Genomic DNA, 9,222 nt, shown 5'->3' with positions numbered 1-9,222 from the left:
CATAAGATTGGTACTGTTTCATAGAAATCTGCAATGACCTTTAAATAAGGGTTCATCTAATATATCTTTTATATAGTCCTGCATAACTATCATATTGAAAGCTCTTTATTGTTCATCCAAGAGCATACTGCAACTTCTTTTGCTTTTTGAATTATGCTCTAAGGATGCCCAGGTTTCTTCTGCAACTTGGACAGCTTCGCATTCAAAGTGGGCCACTACATCGCACAGATCAGCGCGTCTCAGCGGAGCCTGCTTCCTCTGCAATCTCAAAGGCTCTGCTCCCCGTAGTGACAGCCTTTAACTGCAGAAGGGCACTCAGGAGGCGCCTAAGGGGCCCTCCAGCTGACACAGCGTGGGTGGGGATCTCCGCATCTCGGGGAGACCAGGAGGGGACCTCTGCACATGGTCCCCACTTGGTTGAGGGAACAAGAGGAATAGAGAGAGGGACATCACTGCCCTGGGAATGCCCCAGAGCTGGTGGGAAGGTGGATGTCGTGGGGCCTGGGCGGGGCATGGGCTTCAGGGAATGGCATCCTGTGACGTCACGGGAGGGCGTGTCCTACGCAGATAATGAAGCTCAGGGGTTACTGGTAGGATCCCTGGTGTTGAAACTTGATGATATTCCTTAGGCACACTCCACGTCATCGATTGATTTCCTCTTTGGCCCCATAACCTTCCTGTGACCAGGGAGTTAGCTTAGGGCGGATTTTGGCAGCCCAGCGCATCTGCTGCGTGGACGGGCTAGGAGGACCCGAAAGTGCATGAAGACGAATGAGACTGAGTGAAGAGGGAGGCAGGCAGGAGGCTTGGTGGGGGAGCGCAGAGCAGCATTCATACTTACCTGGCAGGGGAGATACCAGGATCACGAAGGTGATTTTCCCAGGGCGAGGCTTATCCATTGCACTCTGGATGTGCTGACCCCTGCGATTTCCCCAAATGCGGGAAACTCGACTGCAGAATTTGTGGTAGTGGGGGATTGCGTTCGCACTTTCCTCTGTGATCCAGTGTAATGTGAGATTTATGATACATTAATTTGGTAGTTTTGTTTTATTCAGTTTCATTGTGTTGTAACCTTGTTGTGTGGAAGGCAAGAGATAAGTATGTATTTATTAAGTTAAAATGTTTTACTACATTCTCTCTAGGTTTTGTGTTTGTTGGTTTTTGGAAGGTATTTTTCTTAACATATGTTGTTGAGAAAGATGATTTTTGCTTTTATCACTTTTTGTTTCTGTGGAGTATTAGTTCTGCTTATCAGTGGGACGCGTTCACTACTGGACGTACCGCATGGTGCTCACATGAGAGGGCCTGTGGACAGACCACGTGCTAGCACGAGTGTCCCGGAGTCTGTGCTTTCTCCTGGAAAGAAGCAACCGCCAGGGCCACAATCCGAGATGCACATAGAAAGAAAGAGTCAGACTACTGGCCCGACCAAGTGAGCTCACAGCCCAAAAAGCCGAGAATTACAGTGAAGCGCTAGTTTCACTGCTCATGGGACTGTTTGCCACGAGTTCCTTGAAGCCTGAGCACTAGACAGCAAGGTAGAAGCTATTACAATTGCTAGGCTATTTCTGTTTTCTTTCCTATTTCTTTTTCTTCTGGTCCTGTAAAGCTTTTAAAAGAGCTAAATGTTCCACTTTCACCTTCAAGATCTGCTTTCCAGGTCACTTGACACCCACATGGGAGGAAGAGGGTGGTAAATTTATTTGAACGGTTCATCATGGAGAGTCCATTAATACTTTTGCTTTTAGGGGTATTTCTATTTATAAATATTATATATTGTGTTAAACAACGAATACTTATGAAGAAAATGGAATGACATAAGTTTAAATTTTAACATATATAATGTTGACATGAAACATTATTTTCATTATCATCTGTTTACTTGCCTATAAAATCTAAACAAGAATTCTAAATGAAATAAAATCAAAATTGAAAAAGTTATCACTGATGCAGTGTTTGCCTCTCATGACAACAGCAAGTTCCACGTGCAGGCCTACCTTACACTGACAGCATGTATTATTTGCTTTCCTGTCTTTAGGGCAGGTCATACCAGTCATCTCTTCTCTTCCTGTTTTCTCAGGAGGCTCCCACTGTACTGTGTGCACTTCGCAGGGAAATGAAATATCAATAAAATAAAATATTAAATATGCTATACCTTCAGGAAAAACAATGTCTCCTTGATCAAGGATTTGCTTAACAAATCTAAAATATATATATGTATATATAAATCTGTATGTGCAGTAGACAAAGGGGTGCACACCTGTAATCCCACAAGTCAGAGGCAGAGGCAGGGAGATCGCCTTCAACTCAAGATTGCCTTGCACTACAGTCAGACCATTGCTCAAAAAAAAAATCAAATCAATAAATAAACACATGATCAGTATACCTTATTGTGTGCTGATTAAGACCACAACCTCTGAAGTGAGTACAGAGAAGACTTAAATAAAAGAGTTACAGGCCAGCTAGATAATTCAGCAGACTAAAGGGCTGGTTAGGCAGAGTGCAGCAGCCAGGTTCGATGTGTGCTGTGCGACCCGCCTCCTGGGGCTGGCTGAGATGCCATTGAGACTGGGATGTGGCACACACCTGTAATCCCAGCTTTTGGGAGGCTGAACAGGGGCTGATCACTATGAGACAGATCTATGTCCTGAGACCCTGTAAGCCTGGTAGAGCCTGTCCTAAATATAAATAAATAAATAATAAGGAGGATGATTTTAAGGCTCCAGGATGATAAAATCCCTTTCACAGATTTTGGGATTTTGCACAGGTTAAGACAAAGATGTCCTCTGGGTGGCCAATATCTATTTAATTATCAAAGGCGGAGAATAATGAAGAGGGTGGACATCTGAGCATGACAGTTCACGGACCTCTCCATTAATCCATCATGTCCACTTAGGAGAACTATGTTACCTCCAGGAAGGGCTTCCCCACAGGAGTGAGATGTCTGCATCTACAGTCCTTGTCTAGTTAATGGAGCTTGGAGCAGGCGTTCTTAGCTGTGGCCTTGTCTTCTCCTGTGAGGCTTCGAGGCTTCACCCACCATTGCAGGCCTCAGCTGGGATCAGTGACTCAGAGAGTCTCACTTACTATCAGTCACCTGCCCATCTCCAGACCAGGGGCCTCAGCATGGACAGACTCCCAAGTAGGCATGGAAAGCTGATTGAACACTTACATACAGTTTGGAGCTGCTTCGTACCGGTTTCCATCAAAAACTATGTAGACTTCAGTGAATATACAAGAAAAGTTCTCCACAAAAATAATCTGTACTTGAATGATTATATGCAAGACACTTTTCACAAATGAAAATGGCATGTTATGGGGCTGGGGAGATAGCTCAGTTGAATAAGTGTTCATCCGGCAAGCACAATGGCCTGAGTTCAATCCCTGGCTCCGAAAGAAAAAAAAAAAAAAAAAAGAAAAAAAAAAAAAAAAAGCACGCTACACATACAAGATCAGTGACACTGTTCACGGGTGTTTTGGTTTCCTCACTCTTCTGGTGGCACATATGTGACATTTTGTTGGTCTCTCTGTCTTTTTAGGAGTTTCTTGTGATGTCTAAGCTGTCTGTGCACAGGTCTGCTCCAGGATTCTTTTGCAGTGTTTTTTAGGGAGATACAAATTCTCCTTTGTCAATGAAATTGAACATTTAGCTCTAATTTTTAGGAAAAATTCTCCATGATATTTTGTGCTTATTATTTTTTGTAGGAAACTATACCTGGTATGTTTAGGATTGAGTAAAACACAACCATTGGCCAACAATTGTGGTTTGAATGATGTCATAGTTGTTTCAGGAGTCCTCAACAACCATATTCAGAACCTGTATTCTGACAAAATGGAATGCAGAAAAAATAGGCAGATTTTAGTTCCATATGAATTACCAAAGCTGGACCAAGAAATTTTAAAATTCCAAATAAATTAATACCCATCAATGAAACTGCAGATATAATTTAAAACTTCCCAGTAAAGGAAATCCCAGGTTTTCACAGTTTCACACTTGAAAAAATTACTATAGGGAAATTCATGTTGCCTTTAATCCCCCTTTAACTGCTTCTTGTTCTTCAAATACATGTTTGACAATTTTTTTTCTTATACATTTTTTCTTTTTTCTTTTCCTTTTTGTTTTCTTTTGAAACAGGATCTAGCTATATGTTTAGGCTGGCCTTGAAATAACTTTATCATAGCCCAGGCTGGCATTGATCCTCTCGCCTCAACCACCTGACAGATGGACCACTGCACCCAGTCTGTTCTTGTCACTTTCTAAAGCAGTTCGGGAACACCTCTTCCATGAGTTTCTGCTGTGATGGCCAACTCAGTGTGCTGAATCAATTCAAAATTCTTACTTTTCAAGGGGCTTGGGGTTAGAAAGTACTCTACAGTGTTGCCAAGAGTGTGTAGGAAAGAAACATACTTCAAAATATTAAAAATATGACTTGTACGGTCCTTTCTTCATAGAGAACTTAGGCAGAAATTAGCAAACTTGCTGTTCTGTGCCTGGTTGTTACCCCTAAGCTTCATGCAGGCATGGGTGCAGCTTCTATTGATTTTTTTTTTTTTTTGGTGGAATCAGGGATTGAACTCAGACCCTTGTGTTTGCCAGGGAAGTGCTTATTCCACTGAGCCATCTCCTGGATCTGGGGGCAGCTTCTAGATTTGGTGACTAATTCATGATCCAATGCTGGATTATGGGAGTGAGTGGTACACTGCTCAGGGGTGGATAGCCTGAGACAACAGAAGGAATTCAGAGAGGCCCGTTAACTGCCCCAGATGTTCCTCCCTTTATTATTTGCTGCTTTCCACGTCCATGATCGGTGCCCTCTGCCATGTGCCAGTCCACCTTGGAGCATGCTGAGTAGGGACTGAAACCTGCACTAACTGGGAGCTAAATAATCTTTTCTTATTTTACTGTGGTGTTGGATATTTTGTTCCTGCAGTGAGAAATTAACTGAGACATGTGTAAATAAACAAATAAATTGTCACATAGGATTTGCCAAAATTTGCTCAAAGAAATAGGAAGGATGTGACAGATGAGCATCATGGATACACAAGGAGTTTACTCAACAGCAATAAATCCTGCATCATGGCTGAGAGCAGATTCAGTGCTGAAGGACCAGCTTGGCAAGTACATGCCGAGGGTTTAATCCCGACTAGTATGGAAATAAACAGAGCTAAAGACAAAAGAAAAAAAAGAAAGGAAAGAAGAAGGTAGGAAGGATGGAAGGATGGAAGTAAGAAAGGAAGGAAGGAAGAAAGGAAGGGTCAAAAAATACTGGGAATAAATTCATGTTCACAAATTAGAAAATGTTTAAATGATTTATATTTCTTCAAAGCCCAAGATAATATACAGCTGTGTGCACAGTTGATGCTGATGCTGATGGCATCATCACTACCAGGATGCTGACGATGCTGCTGATGTGACTACCGTGGCCAGCACTGACAGAGCTTCGCCTATGGAGAGGGGAGGCCTTGAGTCCACTGTTTGAACTGCGGCTCACGCTTCTCCTTGGCACGGGCCACACAGGAAGCTCTCCTCCTGGCTCCCTGTGGGTCGTGGAAAAGGAAGGAGGGAACCTTCAGTGACCCGTGCAAAGTCTCCCAAAGCCCAGGGGATTTCTCACTCCAACCTAGTTTCACTGCAGAAGACTACAACCTGACCTTGTTCCTCTTGCTATGAATTCTGAGCTACTCTGAGGTGTGTCCCCTCATGTGTTGGATTGTGTTTAGTTGTTCCCCCAATGCCTTGTGTAAATTATCGTGCAGACTGGGCTAGAGAAGCAGCCAGTCTTGAGGGGTGAGGCCAGAGGGGCGTGACCAGAGGGATGAGCCCAGAGGGGCATGGACAGGGGAGTGGAGCCAGAGGGCAGGCCCAGGGGGTGGGCCAGAGGGATGTAGCCAGAGGGCGGGCCAGAGGGGCGGGGCCACAGACGGTTGAGCCATTAAACTCGCCAGCCTGTGCTTTCTCAGAGATGTGGAGAAGGTCATCCTGGAAAAGGCAGCGCCCAGCCTCTCCTCCAGTGTCTTGAAGCCTCAGGAAAACGTGAGCTAAACAAGCCTCTCTTTCCCTCATTTTGAGTGTGGGGTTTTATCCGAGGAGGGAGACAAGAGTATCTCATGCACCGCACACAGAAGCTTCGGGCTTAGTGAGGTCTTTATTGCCTGTGGGATTTGTGTATGTTCTGGGGGTGCCGAGCTGTTTATTTGCAGACAATGTACATTTTAGCAATGCTTTTCACATGTGTCTAACGAACTTTTCAGCATTTTGGCACAAATGTTTCCTCTGATTTTAGGGAGGTCAGCCACGGCACTGGCTCTGTACCAGTGAAGGCCCAAGTAGAATAGTTCTGTGGAAAGCGTCACTCCGGCTCGGATGATACACCAAACTCTGCTTATCTGTGGACCAGCAACCTAAGTGGTGGTGCCAAACATGGAACACGCTGCCCAGAGATCTGAAGCTCTGTGGCACAGGTGTTATATATTGCCAATACCCCCTACGCCTGTCCCACTGTGCTGGAACCAGAAGCTGGGGTGGGGAGGCAGTAGCACAGAGGCCAGGGGATTGTGACGATGCCCACCGTCAGGACCAGACCCCAGGGATGCATGAGGGTGCCTCACCAGGAACACACAACCTAATAAATTCCTTGCTAAACCTCTTGATCCAACATCATCAGTTCCTAATTTTCTGTCATGTTTCACTGGCCTGCCACAGTGCTCGGCCCCTCTGGCCCTGCCACCCAGGCACTGGGGAAGACATGGACCTCTTGTATCCTCACGAGGCAGCCTGCCCCCGTCAAGCCCTCAGAGGTGGGCTTCAGGGCACACCTGCCTTGGGCTTGCTCACCCTGCACTAGTTCACCTCCAGCAAGGCCCAGCCTCTTGCAAGTGCCCCTTAGTGGCAGTGGAGGAAGGAACTCCCCTGCAGGATTCTAAAAAACATCAAGAACTTGAGACATCATCAGACGTCAGGCTTTTAGTGCTTGATGAGTCATCAGAGTCATTCCAATCATGGGAAGTGGGAAAAGTTCTGCAAAGGCTGCGTGCACTGGGATGTGTATTCTGAGAGCTAATTTAGAAGCAGGTATCTTTCTGGAGTCTGGTAAAGTCTACAGAGCATGAGATGGAATGGAGGGACCTCTGAAGCCTGTAAGTCCTAGTGCCTGGGCCTGTGGGAATCAGCAGGCAGAGAACAACTAAACCCAGAAAGCTGAAGAGAGGAGACAAAGTCAGTAAGATTGGATGGGTCTGGATATATAGCTGAGCAGCACAGTGCCTGCCTGACAAGCACAATTCCAGGATAGAAAAAGAAAAACTGAAACTGTGTGGAATTCAAGGGATCGATAAACAGACAAAACTAGACATGTGGACATGGGTCCATATGGGAGCAGTAATGGGCAAGATGCAGCAGAAATGGGGATAAAGTGTGTCTAAGTGAGTGAGTTCCACTTTCCTCATGGACTTGGATGAGGAGAGCAAGAGGAGTGCTCCACGGGGCCCTGTGTGCATAAGATGTGTCATCTTGGGCGGGCTCCAGAGAGTTGTCTCTCATGACAGAGCCTTGGGAGAAGCAGACTGAGAAAGAACAGCACAGGTATCAGCTGTTTGTTCTTGCAGTTCTAAGGCAAGGAGAAAGTACACTCCACTGTTTGTATTCAACAAAGGCACAATGCAGTTCCTGAAGTGAAGAAGAATAAAGGCCTGGGACCAGATCCTTCTCCCCTCCTTCTCCATAATCTGCTGGCACAAAGCCAGGGGTAAGTCCAACAGTCTTCCCTGGAGCTTCTCCAGTCAGTAGGTCATTAACGAGAACACTCAAAGTTATGGGAAGACTTGAAGCAGCTGGCACCTGAGCTGCTCACCACGAGCACCTGAGAAGGTGTGGGTCATGCTCAGCGGCCCTTCCCTCCAATGTCACTTCTCCTATCCTGAGCAGCCCAGCTGGGCCTAGGAAATGCACGTGGTGCCAGGAAGAGCAGGGAACAGGCCTGTCCCTGAGTCAGAGAGACACCAAGGAGTGGTAAGCGTCCTACCTCCCAGTGGAGTCAAGCTAAGAGCTCACAAAGATCCCTGCAGCTTCTGGCAGAGAGCAGTGGCAGAAATCGGAGCTATTCTGTCCTACCTGAAGCTCTCTTCCTCCTCCCTTACCCTCCAAGAAAAAGCATCTGACAGGATACCTGAATCCAGTCTTCTTTCTGTTCTCTCACAACAGCAATGAGGCAGTGAGGAAGAGCAGCGTCAGAGAGAAGAAACTCCAACAGGGTAAGTCCTTGCATTGGCCGGGCTCACTGCCTCCCACAGGTTCCCGCATCAGTACCAGGAAGGGACCCTAGGTCTCTGCTTTGGGTACTTGAAGCCTAGTGTCCCTGGAGACCGAGGCAGGGCCTAGAACCCTCGACCTCACAAGGAGCAGTGCAGACCTTAACTACTGGTTCCCCAGAGTTCTGCTCCCACCTAGCCTTTCTCTAACTCTCCAGGCAACAGGCACCCAGTAAGTGCCAGGTGGAGCCTCCCAGTTTGCAGGTGGCTTTCTCATGCTCTAGCTTTGAGGAGAAATGGTGAGGGAAAACTGGGCTTTGACTCCCACCTGTGTTGCTGCCTCAGTGTTGCAAGGGTCACAACGTCCCTACCTTTATTGTGGTTGAAAGTAATCCCATTAGGCTACTGAGTACATGTAGTTTTTACAAGACTACGAGAAGCAGTCAAAACTTAAAAAGGGTAAGGAAGAGTGTCTCCTCTTTATAAACCCTGGAGACGTTAAGAAAAGGTTTGGGTCTGGATTACTTCCTCACCAAGGAATACAGGAGGCCTAGAAGCTGGCACTACATAGATTACCTTTCATCGGACCATCATTCCCTGTGTCAGGCTAGGTGTGATGATTTCTATCTGGTTGTCCCTCGAGTCTCATGTGCTCCCAGGTGGGGTTTTGGGATCGGGGAGATGATGGACTCCACCGTAGATGAATCCACTGATGAGTTGATACCTAAATGCAGTATCCAGAAGAGGTGAACCGCTGAGGCATTGCCTAGAGGGTTCTGTGTGCCTCCCTCCTCCCTTGAACACTCTGCTTCCCACCTGCGGTGCCATAAGCACCTCTCCCCTGCCATTCCCTTCTGCCGTGTGGCCCTCTTTGCAGGCAGAAGGTTGTGGATTGAAATCTCTCTAAACTGGGAGTTTTTATTCTTTTGTTCTGCTGGAGCGTTTCCTCCCTGGCCCCTGGTCTTCACACTGTGT

At 46.4% G+C, this 9,222-nt stretch overlaps 1 non-coding gene across 1 annotated transcript; it reads left to right on the top strand.

The window, feature by feature from the left end:
- Window positions 1-833: 833 nt before the first annotated feature.
- On the top strand, window positions 834-997 carry LOC111814799. The gene has a single exon (XR_002819686.1). It is a non-coding gene; the product is annotated as a U1 spliceosomal RNA (small nuclear RNA).
- Window positions 998-9,222: the final 8,225 nt, after the last annotated feature.

Source organism: Octodon degus, unplaced genomic scaffold (assembly GCF_000260255.1).
Source record: "Octodon degus isolate 3935 unplaced genomic scaffold, OctDeg1.0 scaffold00550, whole genome shotgun sequence".
NCBI lineage: Eukaryota > Metazoa > Chordata > Mammalia > Rodentia > Octodontidae > Octodon > Octodon degus.
Note: the sequence above shows the minus strand (reverse complement) of the source record. Positions and strands in the feature narration are given on the sequence as shown.